Below are 22,822 nucleotides of genomic sequence, written 5' to 3' on the forward strand. Positions count from 1 at the left end.
TAACATCTCAGTTGGTGCAGTAGTGCACTACAAAAATATTGTTTTACACCTATCGCAGTTCGCGCCTTCCAGCAAATGCTTTGAAGTAAAACAGCGAGCTAGGCGGATCTGCCGCTAATAATAATACTTTTGGATCAAGAAACACAACAATCGCGGGCTTGTAGAATATTTTTACTGCACAGCTACACAATTCAAGCAACTGCGAAAAGAATAAGTAGAAAGGCTGCGTGACCATCTGCAAAGTATCTGCATGACCAAAGAAAGTAGTGAACCAGAAATTCCACAGGGATGTCTTCAGGACCAAGCGAGCACACCATCATACTGAGGACACCATCAGTGGACACTGACACATTCCCGATTGAACAATGCGCTTCAGAATAAAACCTGGAATTACCAAATTGTCAGTAGTGAAAGCAAAATGGAAGTGCTCGTTGAAAGCAGAAGCCGCTATACGGGGTTCAGAAACCGCGACATCTTTTATTATCAATGCATTTGAATCGTACCCAGGGTGTAGAATAAACTTACAGAATTTACGGAGGATTAGATTTCAGTAATTACGGCAGAGCAACCTTGTAATGAAAATCTTTTGCGGCATTCATTTGAATACGAAGCTCTTATTTGGCGCTAGTAAACCATCTGATCCCAGCAGCGTCTCCAAAACGCTGTCATCGGCGTAATCTAGCGGCACGGCGCGATAAACAGAACAAGTGCCTAGTCATCCGGGGAATGGCAGTTATTTTTCTTTATTTTGAAAGGGATGAAATGACTGTCGCACATTTCGACAAAATTTTCAACGAAAGTTGTTAAAGTATTGACCTCACTAGTAAACCTTATTTGCTCAAACTCGTCAAAGGAACCACACAGAATGTCAGCTATTGCTGGATCATTTGCGCGGTTGAAATCAGGGAACGTGCAGTACAGAAAACGAGATTTAGGAACGGAGCAAGTAACTGAATCCAGCACAGCTTTGTGATCGGATACCCCCTCAATCACATTGCACTCATGACCGTTGTTTATAGAGATGGAGTAAGAAACACGAAGTGTAGAATTCCAGCTTGCCAAGTGTATTTTCTAGCGGCTTGACCTAAGTCAGAAGGCAATGGAAAAATTGGTTTATTGCGGTTTAACGACCCGAGGCGACTCAGGCCATGAGGGACGGCGTAGTGAATGACTCAGAAATTTCAACCGCTGGGTTCTTTCACGTTCACTGACATCGCACAGTTTACGGGCCTCTAGAATATCACCACCATCGAAATTCGACCGCGCGGCCGGGATCGAACGCGCATCTGTCGTGTCAGCAGCCGAGCGCCACAACCACTGAGCTACCGTGGCGGACGGACAATGAAAAGTGTACCAGCTCCCATCAAGCAGACAATTCATGTCCGCTTACAATTCGCCCTTACAGATAACGTATGAAGAAGCATCGTAAACATGTAGTAAGTAACCTACTCACAGTGTGCAACTGGTCAATGCAAGAACCGGGAGGACGGTAAACAACCCCTATTACCAAAGATAAGTTGTCTAAGTGACCCTTGCCCCACAAAGATTCGTTATCTGGTGGGACTAGGAACATAGGAAACCGAAGGTTGGACGGAAAAAAGAGGGCCACCCTACCACCTCTCTCGAATTTCCCATCTCCTCTAACAAGTTTGAAGCCGGGCGAGTCACCTATGAGTCTTGCGCGCAATTATGTAACCATGTCTCTGTGACACAGATAATACGCGGAGATTAAGAAGAGATTTGCGAAAGGAATTCCAAAAATTTGCTAACAAAGAATCTTGCATTGATGTTCAAAATAGAAAGATTATTGCAAGAACAGTGGAGCCAAGGCGAATCGACCTGAGATAAGGTATCAATGGACTTCGATAAGCCAGGAGATGTTCTTACCAGCGTGTTGGATGTACAGTCCTAGTTGTACGCAACCTTATCGATGAATATATGATCATATCGAAAGCGTACAGTGCAGCTTTTATTTCGGCAACAGGCAGACGCCTCGCAGAGCTCCTTGCGAATGCTCCGTACATGAAGGAAGTAGTATTCGGAAACAGGGAAGTCTCAATCTTTCAGTGCAGAACAATTTTTGAACACTAGCACTTTATCCTCGAAACCCAAGAGCTTCATACTGATAGGCCGTGGTTGAGCACTAGTGCTCCTGCCAAGTCTATGACGCCTCTCAATGCGCGGGCATGAGATCTGAAGGTTGTCCTCAAACCACCTAGCATGTTTTGAAGTCAGATGCCCGTAGTTCTCGTCAAGGTGTTCGGCAAGACCATATAGGATGATATTGTTTCTACAGGCCAGTTTTCTATTGCGATTTCTGGAGAAAAATTTGATATTGCGTTTGTTAATTGCTGGATTTGACTGTGAAGGGTATCATTTAAAGACAGCACAGTACCGGACGCTGCGGGTGAGTGCGAAAAAGGCACATGGACCTCCAACGCTTCAAACCTCGCGTTAACAGACAGCTGAAAATATCTGATATCGGTAATATCCTCAGTAATTTTTTTTGCAATCCAGGAGTACAGCAGATATTTATGAAACCCTCGGTTGACTTTCAGCAGCCATCGACTGAAGTTGGAAGGTGGAATCAACCGGGACCATGTGTTCGGACCCAACTCACAAAGGTCCTGCTAAGATAGATAAAGCAATGTCAACATTCAAGTGGGCGGGGGAACAGCAGCATATATCACTCGTCAGAACGAATGCGCCGAGAATTAGCAAGGTAACATACTCGCGTGATGAACACACGACGGAAAAGCATTGTGCCCGTGCTGCTGTCACCTAGCGCACTGAAGGAGTAATCCATCGACTTCGCTTTTATAGTCATGATCCCTGACGTGGCAGAACTCAATCTGTCGATGACTGAACGATTAAGTGTGACGATAACGTTGATACCCATAGCGCGCGTGACGCTCGTCGAAGAGATCAAGAGCAAACCATGGCTGTCATCCGAAGGGTGGATAGGGCAGTCTATGCACGTGCTGGCTGGCACATCCAGTTAACAGGGTGGAAAAGACGGTGAGCCCAAGCGCAGCGTGACGCCCGGGACATACGCCGAAGCATTCAGGATGAGGAAGACAGCCTGGTAGCGGGTGAGCTGCGCGGTGAACAGACAACGGATAAGCACTGTGCTCGTGCTGCTGCCGCCTAGCCTACTCTGATGATGGGGATTGTGTCACCGCGTGGCTCCGGGCGGACGAAAACAAAGTGTTGTGCGCGGGTCAAGACGTACATGTGAAGTATCGAAGGCTGCAGCTGGGCGTCAAGACAGACTTATCACCATGCCACCCTGCTGCAGGATGACACCTGCCTCTCCGTGACAAGGTAGTTTCCCGACACTCACCTGCCTGCTGATGCCGGCCTCCCGTTATTCAGGCCGTTTCTGCCACCCGGATACCTGTTGATACCGGCCCTCCGTTGGTCAGGTCGTCACAACCCATCGGCTGCCTGCTGATACCTACCCCAGTGACCGGGCCGTACTCGCCCCTGTTCTGTGCTGATGTTCGTCGCCGATCGACGATCAACTTTCGACCACCTGCGGCGCAAGGCGACAGGACGATGGTGCTGCGCCACCGGAGCACGCGTTAGGACGTTTGGGTTCCCCTTGACCGGCGACTTTCGACTGTGCTGCGTCCCGTAGTGTGCGTGTGTGTGTGTGTGTGTGTGTGTGTGTGTGTGTGTGTGTGTGTGTGTGTGTGTGTAGCGTGCTAGATACGTCCTGTCGTGTCCTCGTAGCTTGAAAATAAATGATGATGCATGAGTGCAGCCTGTTTTCTGCCCGGGGCTCCTTACGGACACGAAGCCATGGACTATATAACTCCTGTGTACTCCACAGGGAAAAATACTATAGTTACACGAACAAACCAAGTAAAAGACAATGAACCCTGCTTGAACTCAAAAACACCAGTATATCATTCTCGAACAAAAATTTGAAAAATTGTAAAATTTTAAGACGCTCTCATGGAAATATTGAAGCTAATGGTAAACTCTTCTGATATTTAGCGAAATCATTCTTTTAAAGTATTTCCATCGATCTCATCGCAGAGTTAAGACTGCTGTAGAAAATGAATTGGAAACGCTTTAGACGATAGAAGAAACGTTAATAGAAAAAATGCAAGACTGCCGTCAGGTGATCTCTAGATATATTCATTGTTATAGTGAAATCCTGCATTGTATGAAAACAATTGCGTTTATAAGCGCTCAAGAACAGCTTTGTCTAGAGTTTTTGAGTATGAATGTAGGGATTCACTCGCGCTGTCTGCCGGACATCCTCAAACACCCACCGTGCAGGTGAATGCTAAACGCGAAATTGCGTCAACCTCCGGATTGTCTGCACACTTGCAGATATGTGAATGATAGAATTCCGGGCGCACGCCGGGCCGCATTCAAAACCACCTCAGTGTAGCAGCAGCGGCGCTGTAATTGACTCTTAGGAGAGAGAGTACGAAAACAAACGAAATCGTCAACTCTTCTAATGTTTCTTTCTATCATACACACATAATGGAAGAAGGTTGCGCCTTCGTCGACCTCTTGCAGGTTTAGTGGTTGGGCTTGGTATGTTACGCGCTTGATACTGGCGGTCACAAGAGGCTACCAGAGCTTTTGGTTGGAGAGAGCGCTATTGCTACCTCTTCCGCCACAGTCGGTCTAACTCAGCCAGGTACCAAATATACAGTAAGCGACTGCAAAGCCGCAATTAGAAATTACAGTAAGGGCGCATCCACGAGATGCCGGCTAAATATCTAAGAGGCTTTATCCCTGGCGACAATATTAGAATCATATGGACCCCAGTCTTCTCGGGCCTGGTTGGAAACGAAGCCGCCCACAGGCTCGCCGCTCACTTTACCCCAGGGAGCTGTGGACACCTCACACGACTTCAGCGCTAAAGAGGAAACCAATACTTTTTGGAATCAGAAAAAAAGCACGTGGATCTATCTTCCTCCGCATGGATTCCTTATCTCGGCTGAGGCCTATGACTGGAGAAGACTCCAGGCTAGAAACTTTGCATACCCCCTCTGCAGGGGCTGGAGAGGAGATGACACGAGGGAGGATGCGGAGGCATGCGAGTTCTGCGGGCATACCTCTACTCTCGAACACGTAATATGGAGATGTTCCAGTGCCCCAGGGCATGGCAGAATTAATCATGCAGAAGAATGGGAGACCATACTCATAAGCGCTGACCTTAGTATGCAACGCTACACTACCCGCCTGATAGCAGAAGCTGCGCAACTATATCGGTACGGTTTTTTTCTTACTGCAAGCTTTTCCCTCCTTTATCCTGTTTTCTTTTGTGATTGTTATCCTTCGGTTTCCATTTTTCAGTATCTTTGAGCATTGCGCGTTAATCTTGCCGACTTCACCTATCTATTAATGCAAGAGGATGTTCACTAATCTTTATTGAATATGATATTTACCTATGCACTGTAGTCTTTTTATTGGTCTGTCCGTGTTCTGTTGCTGCCGGTTTTTATGTACGGGAGTGCGCCCCTCTGTCAAGCCAGTCATAGGCTTTTTGGGTGTACCCCTAACATCTCAGATGTTGAAATAAAGGTATTTGTATTTGTATTTGTTGCTACTCTTCCAGCTGTGACGCTGCCCCTCCCCGGACGACTGCGCGTGTACCCGGAGGGGAACGGGTCCTCTCCTGGCGGAAATAACGTTCCTTCACTCACTCACAGCTGCTGGTGGCAAGGCGGTGTGGCTCAGCTTAGCCAAGATTAAGATAGCGCAAAAGAGGAATTGAGGTAAGTGGGCGTTAGCCTTGTTTTTGGTTGCGCTTTGTAATTTTGGAGGATATGAAATAATGAAATAGCTGGCGGAAAGGAAGAAAATTTCATCTCGTCGAAGGTGGAGAGCGATGAAGAAGGTTGACAACTTGGGCAGGAACTCCGTTTCTCCTAGCGTCAGTGCGTATAGGCAAGTCTTCTCGGAAAGACACGCGTGCAGAAGCGGGAATATCACCCTCCGCAGGCGCGCCTAAATTTAAGATAGACCACGCTGCCGCCACAACAAAGGCTCCCCAATGCTATTATACAGAGAGCCAGGGCCATTTGCTGGCGCAGCGGGTGAGGATGTTGACGACCGGCTTACCCATCAACAACGGCTGAGCCTATACAACCTCTGGGACTCTGCCACTCAACTCACCAACGTCATGCTTTTTTTTACACCTTCTGCTTTCACAAAAATACGCTGACCACGTGAGAGCGCTTCGTCACCGAACCTAAACATGTAGAGAGACGGAGACTTAGTCCTCTACAAATTAGACGGAGTGCGACGCTGACGAAGCAGAGAGGCCGAGAACCAGGTGTGGGCTACTTTAATCTCCTTGGCGCGTCGCTCCACGCAGGCGGCTACGGCGCGGGTTTCAAGCCGAGGCAGCGGAGCGCTGATAATGGCGATAGCGCTGCTGCAAGTGTTTCGGCATCTCGGTCGCGCTAAAGAAACGCGCCGAGCAAACACTCGCTCAGAAGGCCCAGCTATGGGGTGAAACATGCCCCTACTTAAACAGAGGAAGTCCTCCAGCTGTCCAAGGCCATAAACTCCAGTATATTCGAGGTACGCGAGCTCCGCCATCTTCTGCAGGGTATTGCGCATGATATCTACAATTTCCTCATCGGCAAAGAAGACCTGGCAACTATCTCCGACCTCAAACGCTACATAACGCCAAAGTTCGATATACCCTCCATGAAGAACTTCTACCAATGACTCCCCGCAACCGGCATACATCACTCATGTCCCGTCCGCTAATTTCGCAAAGGGCCGCCTCCACACTGACTTTACTGCCCGGGCTCCCCTCCGTCAATGCAGCCCACGTCGCCGCTCCCACGGACTTCGCACAATCGTGTTTCGACTGCTGTCTTTGGTCGTGGCGTTCCGATCTATGCTACGACGCTCGCTCGCCCCGTGCCTGCTCTTACAGACGGCCACGTCGGCTGGCTGATCGGCTTGACCATGCATTGAGTTATTCAACGCCTTCTGACATCTCCGAACACTTATAGGACCATTGTTTTCTTCGCCCCACTTCCGTGTGCTACCGGTGTGGCGTCCCGGTCCATATTTCACGATACTCTAGCAGTTGCCCACCGTCTCGGTACGAGCGGCCCATGAATCCTGCTGTACCCCGACCACTTCGATACCCTTGGCACCGCTCGCCTCCTTCGCGCGACCGTTTCAATGCTGATGGAATCCGATAACACTCCCCGGCCTCCGACCAAAGCTCTACCCCACTGGCTGTCTGTTCGCCGTCACCACTGAGCCGCTTCGTACTGCCACTGCCGAAAAACTAGTCACCGTGGTCGATTGAGGTGAGGTCGCTGGACACCATTCAGAGCTTACGGACATCCCTCCTTCGCCTGTTAAGCTGAAAAACAATGTTTTGTGCTTGTAGATGGTGTTTCAGCTATGGCTTTAGAAGACATTGGTTTCACTATTTCTGTTATGAGTCTATCTTTTAAGCACCTTTTAGGACGCAAATTAATGTTTATGTGGTACTGAAGCGCGAATATTTAAGGCATGAACGGCGCCTTGTTGCGCCTTACGAGGGTGTACTTTGAGGGCGTTTCTGGACATAACAGTGTTCTTGGCGGAATTCGCCGTGCTGCCTCACTCGACGCATGATGATATTCTACAAATGTGGCGACCTCATCGACCGACAAGGCATCCCGCCTGATCCTCAAAAGAACGCGGCTGTTGCAGCGTTTCTGGAACCTTACAATGTGAGAGCTTTGCCGTTCCGTAGGACTGCGCCCATATTTCAGTCGCGTTGTCACTCGTTTCGCTGACATCGCCCATTCGCTCAAGTGCCTACTCGAGAAAGAATCTCCGTACGAGTGGACGATTTTCCGCCAACTGAAATTTATCCTCACGTCGCACCCTATTCTCGCGCACTTCAACCCGTCTGCTCAGACGGAAGACCATACCGACGCAAGTGGTGTTAGCATCGGTGCGGTGCTCGGCCAGCTCGCTAATAAACGAGAACATGCCATTCCTTACACCAGTCGGTCTCTATACAAGGCTGAACGCAACTACAGTGTTAGCGTGCAAGAATGCCTCGCCGTTGTTTTGCCGTGCAGTGGTTTCACTGCTGCCTGTACGGAAGGCTTTTAAAAGTCGTAACAGATCACCATGCCCATAGTTGGCTACTCCATCTTTGTGATCCGTAGGGTCGTCTTGTTTGCTCGACTCTTCGCCGGCAAGAATACGACTACACCATCTCGCATAAGTCTGGTCGACGGCACGCTGACGCCGACTGCCCCTCCTGGTTACCACTAGCTGCGACGAAGTGTGATGCTGATGATTTAGGCCACTACATCGTCTCTATATCACCGGTATTTCCCGATGCTTGCACGTTCCGCACTGAGCAACACAAGGACCCTCACCTCGAGGAATTCCTTAACATTGCGCAGGAATGTGCCAGCACTTTTTCTGCGTGATAATCTCCTGTACAAGACCTACACGGAAACCGGTCTTCGCTCTATCCTCGTCGTCCCCATGAGTCGATTCAGACGGATGCCACCAAACACTCTCCAGTGTCTCCAGCATTTAAGATTCAGAAACAATTGTGCACTTAATTAACATCTTAACTACACATCAGTGTCACAAGCAGCAACAACACGCTAAAGGCTTTCGCCTCACCGCACTTTAGGTCAATAAAGTGTCCCCCTGAATTTTTTCTTTCTCCTTGATGCGCATTCCCCACGGTACTCTCTCGACATCATGCTCCCCTTCTTCAGCGATAACGATCTCTGCTTAGCGGATACCCTCTACCAGGCTGAAGAGGGGCGCCGGCTTACCCGCCTGAGAACTCTCGCATCCCAAGACCGCTGAAAAGCTCGGTACGACTGCCACCACCGCCATATCACCTACGTTCCTGGCGAATTCGTCTTGCTTTGGCGACCAATCAGAAAGCGTCGGCTACACCAAAAAATGCAGACACTCTACGCCACCCTTTATTCCGCCGCAAACCAAATCAGTGACCTGAACTACAGCTTTGTGCGTCTTATCGCCAGTTGTTGGCGTTCCGCGTAAAAGGAAGTCACACACGCTGCCCGGTTGGAGCCCTGCCGTACTCTTTACAATGACTGACTTTTTTTAGTTCGCAAGCGTGGGTTACACCAGAAACTGCAGACACACTACGCCGGCCTTTATTTCATGGCAGACGAAATCAGTGACCTTAACTGCAGCATTGTGTCTTATCGCCAGTTTTCGACGTTACCCGTTAAAGTAAGTCACGGTCGTTGCCCAGTTGGAGCCCTGACGTACTCGTGACAATGACTGACTCTTTTTTTTATTTTGCGCTCTTGCCTTACAGGCATAAAATGGGTTCGCAGTATCTATACAAAATCATGCAAGGCATTTTCGTGCAGAAGCAGGAGAAGGCTTCTGCCCTTATTACTTTCGGTCAGCCACTTGGAGAAATCCTCCACCCTTGTCACTGTTAGTCCCACTTCCTGTAAAATCCCGGTTTTTGAAGTCCTTGCTCCTGCACAATTCCACAGCAAGTGGCAAACAGCCGCCTCTGCAGCCGGTATGGAACACGTAGGACAGGTGGTGGGTCCCGCGTCTTCTTATGAGTCCCGTCACACCGTTACCGACAGGGTAAGGTCCGCCCCAGCCCTTAGCCTTCTCTGGGATACCTCTTCAGATCTTGTCAGGTTGTGATAAAAGGGAACGTGCACGGCGGAATGAGGACTTTTTCTTAAGGAGCAGAGAGCAGCGGGCATCAAAGGGGCCTGGTGGGGGATGCATTAGTGTTTGGAGCATGGTGTGTAAGACTGTTTACTTTTATACGGTCAGCGTTCTCAGCACTGTCTTGAGTACAGTGTTCCTGGATGCATATCTTGGTTATCTTGTTGAGTGCATGGGTCTCCGGAGTGCCACATAGTGTCTTTTCTCTCTTACCAGTTGTTTTATGGCTACTAAGGAGTCTGTAGAGACATGTATAGAAATGGTAATCTGTAACAGAATATTTATTCATGGACTGCATGGCACGCCGGATTACATAAAGTTCCATGACAAGCGGATCCGGGTGCTCTGATACGTGTTCATGATATACGTTTAGCTTTATCTGTGTTGGTATGGTGGCTGCTGTTCTACCGCCCTTTTCCACAATCGACGCATCCGTATATACGGAATACATGTTCCTGGACAAACTTCAACCTGTGGTCGAGTTCATAGCTTCTCTCTACGACAATGTTTAGTAGCGTTTGCCGTAATATTCGTGAATTAGCACAGAGGGGGCTCAGCCATTGTATGTCACCGCATTGGACAAGGATGCTGTTGGCATAACGTACTATCGCTTCAGATTTCTTGTTACCTCTCTGTTCAATTAGTTCTGTCGGTGTATTCAGCCGTGCAAATTCTTGGAGAACCGAGATGGCGGTAAGTTCTGGTAAGACCATGATGGTGCGTATTGCGCTCCTATTTATTGTTTCCCACTGCGCCCATTGTCTCCTCGTTATGCGTTGGGGCTATGCCTGGCAGAGCATCCTGGCTTGAAGCACCGGTATTACAGATGTCTTGCCATCTCCGTTCGTGCTTCTCCTCCCCTAAAAGAAATGCATTTGTTCATGTTCAAGGAAGTCTCTGCTGTTTTTTTTCATCCTTGGAGCCAATGTGTGCCTTTGCCATATATATGAGTGTCTAGGCCAATGACTCTCAACTCCTCTTCTTCTTTTAATACCTGATTTCCAGTCTTTAGCTCCACTGTTGTAGTTGCCAATTGCTGTCTTTAATTATTGTTGGCGACATGATAGCTTACTTTTGTGGGTACAGTTTCACGGCTGCATCTTGAACTTACTCACCAAGTGTGTTTAAGGCCTCATACAGATAAAAATGCCTTTTTCGCTAAGACGGCTTCGCCTGTGGAGGGCAAGCGCATTACAGACGTGACGACGACGACTGCGGAAGCTAGGAGGGAAACGACGAAGAGTAGCGCATGTTTCTTATTCGTAGGCTAGTGTTTTCCAGCTAATGCTGAATGTCTGTGTGTGCCTATATGTCTAATTGTAACGTTACGGACGTTACCGTACATTCAAAGGTCCACAAGTCAAACTGGGAACGTAAGTCACACAAATCTGAAGGGCGGGTAAGACCATCTACAGCCGTTCCAATTAGCATCGACCTCGAGGAGTACGGCCACGCTTCGTTCTTTTCAACTTCATCTGTCGGGACAACGTCACAGGCGTCGGTCGTTATTCACTGCAAATGCTCTAGAAACGAAGAGTAGCCACCCTGGCGACTTAAGGCAAAGAGATGAGGAATCGATCGTGGTAGGTCTTGAGAGGGTTGATGTGTAGAGTTTCACGACCTCGGCGACTCAAGTAAGAGGAGGGTGCCAGCGGCTCCACGATGTAATCTACGTGAGACGTTTGTTCGATGATACCATACGGGCCGTGATATTGGGCGCGAAGTTTTGAAATAAATACTGGTTTAGTGGCTGTTACCCAGATCGAAGCTAGGAATCCAGTAGAAAAACTGGTGGCGTCTGTTTTTTATCGTGTTGATGCTTTTAGTGTCCTTCGGATTTCAAGGTGTAAGAAAGAACCAGGTGTCGGCATTCAGCGGCATGATTTGCCGGTCCGAAAGGGGAGTGCGCTGAGAAAAGTCGAAATATAAGTGGTAGTGTCATGCAATATCGGCACTAACGGCTCACGTCGCCCATAAAGGAGGAAGAAAGGGGAAAATCCGGGGGTAGACTGTGCGGCCGCGTTGTTGCCGTACGTCACAAAAGGAATAACAGCATTCCAGTTCATCTTATTCTATACGACTTACGTGGTGAGCCTGAGAATGTCTTTGAGAGTGCGATTTAAGCGCTCGGTTAACCCCTTAGCTTGTGTGGTGGGGAATAGCGGTCCGATGATCTGTGAGGCATTCGACGGGTGGTGCAAGAGAGCAACTTCGCGGGGGGTAGCAGCGGGAATGGCGACAGTCTCCGCACATTGAATGAGGTGGTCGACGCCGACGATAATCCAGTGGTTCCTAGAGACCGCATAGGGGAGAGGCCTGCAGAGGTTGACGCCAACAAAATTGAAAGGCTGGGCTGGGCACAGAAATGGCGGCAAGGGGCCGGTCAAACGGGGTGGAGGAGAGGCGAGAAATTCGATCGAAGGTGTTCTGCGCACCGGCGTGTGTCCACTCAGTGTCCACGTGAGGCCGCCATGTAGCTGAGCAGGCTCATCTTGAGGCTGCCGCTTACAAAAAATTGGCAGTGGCTTACCTCACCTATGCCAGGATATACGTAGCGAGATGTAAATCCAAAGGGATTGTTCGTAAAGTCCCCTTCGAACGACCAAGTCACAGTCGCACTTTCACTCAGTCTAATCACGTGATTGATTACACGGCCGGCCTTCAAGTCATCCTTCATCGCTACATCGCGTTCCAGCGAGGACAGGGCACGCCGCTCCACGTCCCGACGCCGTTTCCTGTGCAAGCGCTCCTCTCTCTGCTCCAGCGTCTCAGCCTCTCACTTGGCCTTGCGCCGTTCGTTCTTCCTATTCTCGGCGGCCAGCCGCCAGGCCGCAAGCTCGGGGTCGGACGAGTTGAGGTTCTCCAGTCTCCAGCGCCGCTTGGCAGCGGCGCGACTCTCTTTCTCCATGACAAGCGGCTATAGACCTCTTGCATTGCCCAGGGGGCGCTGCGAAAATGGTGCTAAAGAGCGCCCTCTGCCCTCGGCTGGGTAGTACCGGGCTCAGGCGTCTGCTTCGGAAAGCGCGTTGGCAGTACGGACCCGCGACTTTCGCTTGTGCTTTGCCATGGCCTACAGCGAATATCGGGCGCCGAAGATTTTTTCAGGGCTGGCACGCTGTGTAAAGGGAAGAAATTATGCAACGCCAAGTACGTGTACTCTGTTCAAGAAATAAGCGGCGAAGTTTCAGCGCGGTGTCATTCGCAAGTGAAGAGAGTCGCGTACGAAGTTGAACTTCATGTAAGGTCTGCACGCTTCTAGATTCAAGCGCACCAACGCGATGAAATACTTGCAATATATGAATTCGCAGCAGCGCTAAACAGACATGTATACGGGACTGCTCGATCGCACGACGGTACACGCCGCGCCAGCACCGGTCTTTCAGCATGCCACGAAACCGTGGGCCTCCTGCAGTCTTTGCTGACTGCATCTCGCTAAACAAGTAGTCATGCCTGCTTTGTAGTAGCCGCCTTCTGTTCCTTCAGCAAATGCTAACATGATGCAATGCATATATGAGCTCGCAGCCGAATAACGCTGCAGCGCGAGCTAGTGCGCTGCGCGCTTGATGTCGTTTTCTTGCTGTATTAACACGTTTTGCCGGGCTAGTTGGTTAAGCATCTTGAATAAACAGCGCGAACGAAGACGAGCACAAAAGACAAGCGCTGTGTCGTCCGTTTTCTTGTCTTTTGTGCTCGTCTTCGTTCGCGCTGTTTATTCAAGATTCTTGATGTAGCTTTTCATCCTTAAAACGACCTCGCTCGAACACGTTCGCTGTTATCAGTGATTCCGCGCTGCCACATACGTGCTGGTTTGAGGTAGACAATGTGCACATTTCACTCTCGACGCTGGGCTGCTCGTAGTGCGCAGCGAATCGCACCCCGCCCCCCATTTGTGGTCATTTGCACGCACCTGGCCACCTCACCACGTTGCACCGGTCGAATCGTCAATTGTCTCAGTGGCCGCGGGTCTCTAGTCGTGAACCACCAGCATGCCTGCTGATATGCCAATTTGCCTTAATAGTGATTATCTGAAGTGAGATGTTGACATGACATAATTATACCATGCATTTTTTTGTGCTCTTTGCTGTGTTGTGCATTCCCTTGATATGATCTCTGAATTATGCTGTTCGTTCCTCACCTTTTGCTGCTTGCTCTGTTGCGCATTCCCTACTGTTTGGTGATTGTCATGGTACACTTTATGTACTAGACAAGTTGTGTTGTAGAATGCATAAATTCTCATTCTACGCCTGCATATGCGGCTGCTCGCTAAATATACATTTTTTTGAGAGAGGTAAGCGCCAAAAGAAGACGAACACAAGGAGGATGAGGCCGGCTGTAGACCGCGGGGAAGATTGTAGGTACATATGAGGGATGACTGGTATTGTTTTGCTCGTTACCCACAAAGTGGCTTGCATATGCTGGTGTTCGGCACTGCATCCCACGGTTTGCCGTCCGGACTGCATGTGCAAAAAGAATGAATTTCAGCAACGCGGATAACCAAACAAACATCAAGGGAGGCGAAGCAGCCAGCACAACGCGAAGGTTCGCTTACTCAGTGCGTCGAACTGCAGCTATCCAGCGCGCCCGGCGCTCCGCTTCGTGAGACCTTGAAGGAAAACGGTGGAATTCGATATTGGGATTCAGACCTTCTTGTTCGTGGCAGCCCACGACGCAGCAGTAACGACGGTGATGCTTTTTCGAGACTGAGCGAGGCCTCTTGGGCGGATCGGCGTCGCCGATTCCTTCTGCTGCCTGCATTTCGTCCTAAGGCACACGGAGCGTCGGTTTTCTAAAAACTAAGCCACGGCCGGGCCGCGGCGTGGTTGGTCACAAGTGACGAGCCTTGTCGCACTCACAACAGAGCAGAAAAACGTGCGAATCCAAGCAAAACGCAGGCTAGAAAGGTACGCCGCCACAGCCAGCGCTCACTACTACCCAACCTGGTACTACCCAGCCAGCTTTTCCTTGCTGCCACCAGGCGCCGCCACGTTACCTCAAACTCCAGCGCAAGAGGCCTATAGGGCTCCGCGGCTCAAGTCTGCTGGCCATCTGGCGGCGACAACGTGAACTACTGGGGAGAGAAGCTGCCAGCGCGCGCCGTTGCGCGCCGGCAGACAAGTGTGTGCGCACGCGATCCGAGGCCGTCCTGAGCGCAGCAGGGTGCTGCGGCGTCGCCAGTTTTGTGCTCTTGTTCGGCGAGCGTGTTGTACAATTTGAACAATGGCAGAAGCGGCCCTACCTGAGCGGAAGCGGGGCCCGAAGTATTGCTGTGTGGTCGGCTGCCACAACAGTGCTGAAAACACCAAGGGGCTTGATCCACCAGTAAAACTGTACCGATTTCCAAGGCGATGGTATGAAAAAGAAAGACGTCAAGCGTGGATCAACGCAGTGAGGAGGGTTAGGTAAGTCCCTACAGCCATGCCGTGCTTTCGGCTGCGGCCGTTTGTATTTTGTGTTCGTTCGTTCAGGTTACAAGCCGGTACTCAACGCTGAGCATGCACGCGACGACTGCACTAACGATTACGGGTACTTGTTGCGTTCTCGCAAGCACAAGTGTAGTGGCTTTTGATTTTTCGTATTGTTTTTTTTAGGTGTGGCCGTCGTTGTTGCATGTTCGAACATGAATATGCTAGCGTGGTTTAACAAACATTGCGCTGTTAGGTGATTACAGTTAGGTGCTGTCAGAGCGTGAGAGCAGTTTTATCACTTCTAACGCCCGAAACCAGCTCAGGCAGTATGATAGACGCCGTAGTGATAGAACATGCACGCTTGCTTTGTTTTTTTGTGAATTTATATCCTATTTTAACCTGTGAATGACACTCGTACTTAATATTATGCTGTACTCGAGGAGCTCGTGAATTCTTTGAGTTGCTACCTTCGGAACTTGCGCGATTTCGTCTGTGTCTGTGCCTGTGTTTGTGTGTGTCTTGGCAATTGCTAATATACAATACTATTCTTTCTTATGCAGTCCTGATGGAACTGTTTGGTTGCCTAAGGAGCACACACGAATTTGCAGCAGACATTTTGTGGGCAACTGCAAGAGTGGCATTAGCCAACATCCAGCCTACATCCCTACCGTTTTCCCTCCGATCTACAGAAAAAAAGCACCTGACAAGGAAAGGGCGCAAAGGTATGAAACGAAAAAGTGAAACTGCCAATGTAAAATGCAGCTTTGTGTTTTTAATAAGTTCTACTTTTTTATTTGATACTTTCAATCCCGTCATGGATTGTTACTGGGAGGGCATTCAAAATGGCAATGAGATGCAAATATAAAAATTAATTGCACGATGAGTTTGGCTGCACCCTGTTTAAGGTTGGTAGTAATGTTACTTTTACCGGTTCAGTGCAGGTGGCAAAGGCGTCTCAACCAGGCAATATCATCTAGAGAGCTCGGTGCAGAAAGTGAAAATCCATCATGAAGTACAGACGATGAAGCGACAATGCATAAACCAGGAACCTCCATTACAGAGGACATTCACATGATGGATCTCAGCCATGCACCTCTGGAGATGAGCGCAGCTGCGGCTTCGACGATCAGCACAAGTGACTCGCATACTTCAATGAGTGTGTGTGGCGCAGGAGAAAGTCATTTCATTGCAAAGACAGATGCTGTGAGGACACCTTTTAATTATGGGATCATATTTCTGTGTATACAAAAAACGACACAAATTCAACATTAATTTTCTATTAATACTGCCCTTTCAACACTGTTCACATGTAGCACTGAAAACATGTCAGTGCAATACAACATAGTCATTTATACATAATTTTTTTTCAGGCATGCCAAACCAAAGAGTGTGTGGCTCAAGGAAAGCTTACTATACTTCTTTCTGCGACAAATGGAACTGATGCATCTACTCAAGTTGTGCATGCAGAAATGAGTCACAAGGTTGGAATATGCAGCGGTTTTCCCTTATCAGTTGTGCTTAATTGTTGCTAACAATTTATTAGGGCTAACAGAGGAGTTCTGGATTCAGTGCGATTACATTTGTTGTTAATTTTTATTCCTGTATAAGCCGCCGCGGTGGCTCAGCGGTTATGGTGCTCGGCTGCTGACCCAAAAGGCGCGGGTTCGATCCCGGCCGCGGCGGCTGGAATTTCTTTGGAGGAGAAATTCTAGAGGCCCGTGTACTGTGCGATGTCAGTGCACGTTAAAGAACCCCAGGTGGTCGAAATTTCCGGAGCCCTCCACTACGGCGTCTCTCATAGCCTTAGTCGCTTTGGGACGTTAAACCCCATAAACTAAAACTAAACTTATTCCTGTATAACATTCTCTTATTTTATAGTGGTGGTGCTTATTTTCTTTTTGGAATGAATGAGCATAGTTGCAGGGAGATGTAAATACCAATTTTCATTGGTTAGTCCTCTTGCTAAAGTATATTTGCCTGTGAATTTCACCGTGTTCTCTGTTTATTCTGCTGAAGGTTGCAAGTACGGATGGCAACTGGAAGAAAAACTGTGGGTTTCAAGGCTTTCAATCTCTAAAGCAAAAAGAAAAAGCGCTGCAAGATTTGTGTGGAGTGACGCTACAAGTCTTCTGCCTTCTCTTGAACCTGCTGCCTCCTCCGAAGTACAGGCGCAATACTATGTCAAAGGAAGATAGGCTGTGCTTGTTTCTCGCCAAGCTACGTCTTGGGATAGCATATAATGCACTAGGGGTAATTTTCAGTGTTGCAACCTCAACAGCATCCACTGTTTTCAGGAAAACACTTGGTATTTTAAGCATCGCTCTGAAGGATTGGGTCTTCATGCCTTCCCGGAGAGCGATCAAACTTTCTTTGCCTGCCCCATTTAAGGAAAACTACCCGAACTGCACCTTAATAATAGATTGTACCGAGATCCGCACTGAAGCACCCTCAAACTCTGACTGTCAACATATTTTGTATTCACATTACAAGGGAGGATACACGCTGAAATTCTTAATTGGCATAATTCCTAATGGTATGATAAGCTTCGTATCCAAAGTTTATGGAGGGCGACACACTGACTCATTCATTACCCAAGACTCTGGCTTTCTGGAGCTTGTTAGACCAGGCGATTTAATTTTAAGGATAAAGGAGAGATGCAGCGATGGCGTAGAGGTAGAGCATCCGCCTCGCGTGCAAGAGGACCGGGGTTCGAATCCCGGTGCCACGCAATTCTCCACCGGATTAAAAAAAAAAAAAACTCCGCGTGTCGATGGAATTGCATACCCAGGCTTGGAGTGCGGCCTGATTTCGGTGAACCTACCCGACAACGCACTTCCTCACCAGAACAGGATTTGGCCACCCTGGTGTAGTACATGGCCATAACCTTCTATGAACAAACCAATTAACCCTCGGCCCTCAGTCCCCAGCAGCTGCAGAGCAACTGACCAAGGCGGCGGTCAGATCTGTGACGCAGCGGAGGGTGCTAAGAATCTCTGGCTCCGGACAGGCCGCCATTGGAAACTGAACCTGGCAACGTTTAACGCAAGAACCTTATCAAGTGAGGCTAGCTTAGCAGTGCTATTGGAGGAATTAGCAGGTATTAAATGGGATGTCATAGGGCTTAGTGAAGTTAGGAGGACAGATGAGGCGTATACAGTACTAAAGGGCGGGCATGTACTGTGCTATCGTGGATTAGCAGATAGGCGAGAACTAGGTGTGGGATTCCTCATTAATCAGGATATAGCTGGCAACATCGAGGAGTTTTACAGTATTAACGAGAGAGTGGCAGCTATCGTAATTAGGCTTAATAAGAGGTACAAGCTGAAGGTGGTGCAGGCCTACGCGCCTACATCAAGCCATGATGACCAGATAGTTGAAAGCTTCTATGAGGATGTGGAATCGGCAATGACCAAAGTAAAATCACAGTACACTGTACTGATGGGCGACTTTAATGCAAAAGTAGGTAAAAAGCAGGCTGGAGACAAGGCGGTAGGTGACTATGGCATAGGTTCTAGGAACAGTAGGGGAGAGTTATTAGTAGAGTTCGCAGATAGAAATAATTTACGGATTATGAATACCTTCTTCCGCAAACGAGCAAACAGGAAGTGGACGTGGAAGAGCCCCAATGGCGAGACTAAAAATGAAATAGACTTCATACTGTGTGCACACCCTGGCATCGTAGAGGATGTGGAGGTCCTCGGTAAGGTCCGTTGTAGCGACCACAGAATGGTAAGGTCTCGTGTTAGCTTAGATTTGAAGAGGGAACGGAGGAAACTGGTGAAGAGAAAGGCTATTAAAGAGTTAGCATTAAGAGGGAAGGTAGAGGAATTCAGAATGTCGCTGCAAAACAGATTTTCCGCTTTAACTGAAGAAGATGACCGCAGTGTTGAAACAATGAATGATAATCTTACAGCTATCATTACAGAGTGCGCCGCAGAAGTAGGTGGTAGGATTGTTCGACAGGATACCAGCAAGCTATCTCAGGAGACTAAAGATCTGATTAAGAAACGTCAAAGCATGAGGACGTCTAACTCCACAGACAGGATAGAACTAGCAGAGCTATCGAAGTTAATAAATAAGCGCAAGGTAGCCGACATAAGAAAGTTTAACATGGAGAAAATCGAGCATGCTCTAAGGAACGGAGGTAGCCTAAAATCAGTGAGGAGAAAACTAGGCATAGGTAAAAACCAGATGTATGCGCTAAAAGACAAACAGGGCAATGTCATCAGCAATATGGATAAGATAATTGAATTAGCCGAAGAGTTCTACAAAAATCTATACAGTAGCGAATCTAATCATCACGTTACTGAGGGAGGCAGTCGAGCACAGCAATAGGACATCCTGCCAGTAACGAAGGAGGAAGTAAAGAAAGCCTTAGGAGCAATGCGAAGAGGGAAAGCAGCTGGTGAGGATCAAGTAACAGCAGATTTGTTGAAGGACGGAGGAGAGATTGTGCTACAAAAACTAGCCACCCTGTATACGCAATGCCTTGTGACCTCGAGAATACCTGAAGCTTGGAAGAACGCTAACATTATCTTAATTCATAAGAAAGGAGACGTCAAGGACTTGAAGAATTACAGACCAATGAGCTTATTGTCCGTTGCCTACAAGGTATTTACTAAGGTAATCGCTAATAGAGTCAGGACAACCTTGGACTTTAGTCAACCAAATGTTCAGGCAGGCTTTCGTAAAGGATACTCAACAATAGATCACATTCACACTATCAATCAGGTGATAGAGAAATGCGCAGAATATAACCAACCCCTATACATAGCCTTCATTGATTACGAGAAAGCATTTGACTCAGTGGAAACCTCAGCTGTCATGCAGGCATTGCGGAATCAGGGTGTAGAAGAGTGCTATGTGAAAATATTGGAAGATATTTATAACGATTGCACAGCTACTATAGTTCTCCATAAACTCAGCAATAAAATTCCAATACGGAAAGGTGTCAGGCAGGGAGACACGATCTCGCCAATGCTCTTCACTGCCTGCTTACAGGAGGTATTCCGGGGACTGGAATGGGAACAGTTGGGAATAAGAGTTAATGGAGAATACCTGAGTAATTTGCGATTCGCTGATGACATTGCCTTGCTAAGCCACTCAGGACAAGAACTGCAAAGCATGATCAATCAGTTAGACAGGCAGAGCAGAACGGTGGGGCTAAGAATTAACATGCAGAAAACCAAAGTAATGTTCAACAGCCTAGCAAGGGAACAGCAGTTCGCCATTGGTAGCGAGGTACTGGAAGTAGTAAGAGAATATGTCTACTTAGGGCAGGTAGTGACCGCAGATCCGGATCATGAGAGGGAAATAACTAGAAGAATAAGAATGGGGTGGAGCGCATATGGCAGGTTCTCTCAGATAATGAATGGTAGCTTACCAATATCCCTGAAGAGAAAAGTATACAACAGCTGTATCCTACCGGTACTCACCTATGGGGCAGAAACGTGGAGGCTAACAAAGAGGTTTCAGCTTAAGTTAAGAACAACGCAGCGAGCTATGGAAAGGAAAATGATAGGTGTAACGTTAAGAGATCGAAAGCGGGCGGAGTGGGTGAGGGAACAAACGCGGGTTAATGACATCTTAGTTAAAATCAAGAGGAATAAATGGGCTTGGGCAGGGCATGTAATGCGAAGGCAAGATAACCGCTGGTCCTTAAGGGTAACGGAGTGGATTCCAAGAGAAAGCAAACGTAGCAGGGGACGGCAGAAAGTTAGGTGGGCGGATGAGATTAAGAAGTTTGCGGGGATACAGTGACGGCAACTGACAAAGGACAGGGTTAATTGGAGAGACATGGGAGAGGCCTTTGCCCTGCAGTGGGTGTAGTCAGGCTGATGATGATGATGATGATGATAAAGGATTTCCAAGCATCCGCACAACGGTAGAAGGGAAAGGTGCGGTGCTACTTATGCCTCCTTTTAATTCAACGGGTGGCCCTGCAGTGGGCGTAGTAAGGCTGATGATGATGATGACTTCATATTACAGAACTCTTATTTATTGAACATGAGCTACACCCGACTAAACTTAAATGAGACATCTTAAACTTAGACATCTGGCTAGCCTGAACAGTGCGACACATCTGGGCTGTCAGCCTGATGTACAATGAAAATGCAAAACAATGCACTGAAATTTAGTGTAGTTAAAGCTTGTGACTGTTGTTCTTTGGACATAAAACTCTTGCAAACCAACGCTTGACACTTCCCCTAATTGGTCATGTGGTCTTTGCATGCTACTTTCAATGGTATATTATTGATAACTTACATTTTTCAGTTTTACTAGTGCTTTGTTAAAAATTTATTTCATGCATTACTCTGCTTTTTTATTGAAATGCAATTTTATTATGGATGAATTATGTTAGAGCTTTATCTGGCGAATTTTTCTTTGCTATGACTAGGGGACACTAGGGCTAACAAATGAAAAAGCTACCATTACAACAAAAATTCATGCTCAAACACTTAAAATCTCCAGGTGTTCTAAATTAACATGGCACGTCCTTTCAAAAGGCACCTGTTATAGCCAGACTTGCTTCATGGCAATAAATATCACATAATGTAACACATTTTAAATACATAACTCCTGAACACAAAATTCTTAAATATGGTTAATTACTGGATATTCCTGGAATAAAAAATGCATAGGTGTTCAAATTAATACAGAATTCGGCATGTACATGATAAAAATGGTGGTTATATAATCTAAAATAACTTGAACAAAGCGTCCTGAATCAGCTAAAGAAATAAAGTATTGAGGCCTTGAACAACAACTGAATTAAGAACTTAAAATAAAAATACTCCATCTTTGGAATCAGATTCCACAGAAAGGCCTCATCCCGGTTTACTTTTACTATCACTGAGTGTTTAGGACTGTAAACATACAGAATGGCCTTGTGAAGGTTCATTATATACATTTGGACTTGGATTTGAGTGTAGTAGCTATGTGTGGTTTTCAATACAATCTCATCCCCACTGAAAACTATGTAAGGCAGTAGGCTGCGCCTTTCTTCATACAGGATGAAAGGTTCATCTCTGAACTTATATGTGCACTTAATCTCAATGACCACAGTTTCGTCATCAATTTTGGCTACATCGTCTGGGCTGCGGCAAAGCCATGGTTGCTCTGGAAGCACGATGAGTCCTGTCTGAAAATAACGAATGGGATTAATTATTGATTTATTTGAAAGGTCAAGGAAGAGAAGACTTGACGTACAAAGAGAGACTCATGGAAGGCAAAACAGCAAGCAAACTTACTTGTACAATGCAAATACTAAGCTTTTGTTGGAGCTCATCTCGTGCAATTGCTTCTGTCTTGATACCTGAAAAAAAAAAACAATTTTGCGTCTTAGACTTTATTATTATGAAAATAGGAAAGAATTCAATCTTGCTGTGGCACAGGAAGCACAGTGATGTGATTTGATGACAAAGCACAGCATGTTTTTCTTTTAAATGAAGTGATATGCTGCTGGAAAGCATACCGTAATGCATTGCAGCACTTGTGTAAGATGATTTCTTGCATAATTGTTCAGCTGCTTTCTGCAATCCGTCATCATTCTTTTTTGTCCTGATGACATGTGCTTTAGTGCTGCTTATGCGGACGTGACGCTCTTCATGCCATCTGCAAATTATAAGTATTATGAACATGATTTCATTCATTCTGTGTTGTGCTTGCTACCATTTGCTGAATTTTCATTACATACCGTGAGCAGTTTGCCTGGCCCATTGTGTGAAGGC

The 22,822-nt window shown here is 47.5% G+C and overlaps 1 pseudogene across 1 annotated transcript; it reads left to right on the forward strand.

The window, feature by feature from the left end:
• The first annotated feature begins 15,823 nt into the window (after nt 1–15,823).
• On the forward strand, nt 15,824–17,710 carry LOC149362185 (uncharacterized; annotated as a pseudogene). Its single transcript, XR_016288484.1, has 3 exons — nt 15,824–16,295; nt 16,463–16,573; nt 17,109–17,710. The product of XR_016288484.1 is annotated as an uncharacterized LOC149362185 (transcript).
• Nucleotides 17,711–22,822: the final 5,112 nt, after the last annotated feature.

Source organism: Amblyomma mixtum, chromosome 2, assembly GCF_055824585.1.
Source record: "Amblyomma mixtum isolate Tamu chromosome 2, ASM5582458v1, whole genome shotgun sequence".
NCBI classification, from domain to species: Eukaryota; Metazoa; Arthropoda; class Arachnida; order Ixodida; family Ixodidae; genus Amblyomma; species Amblyomma mixtum.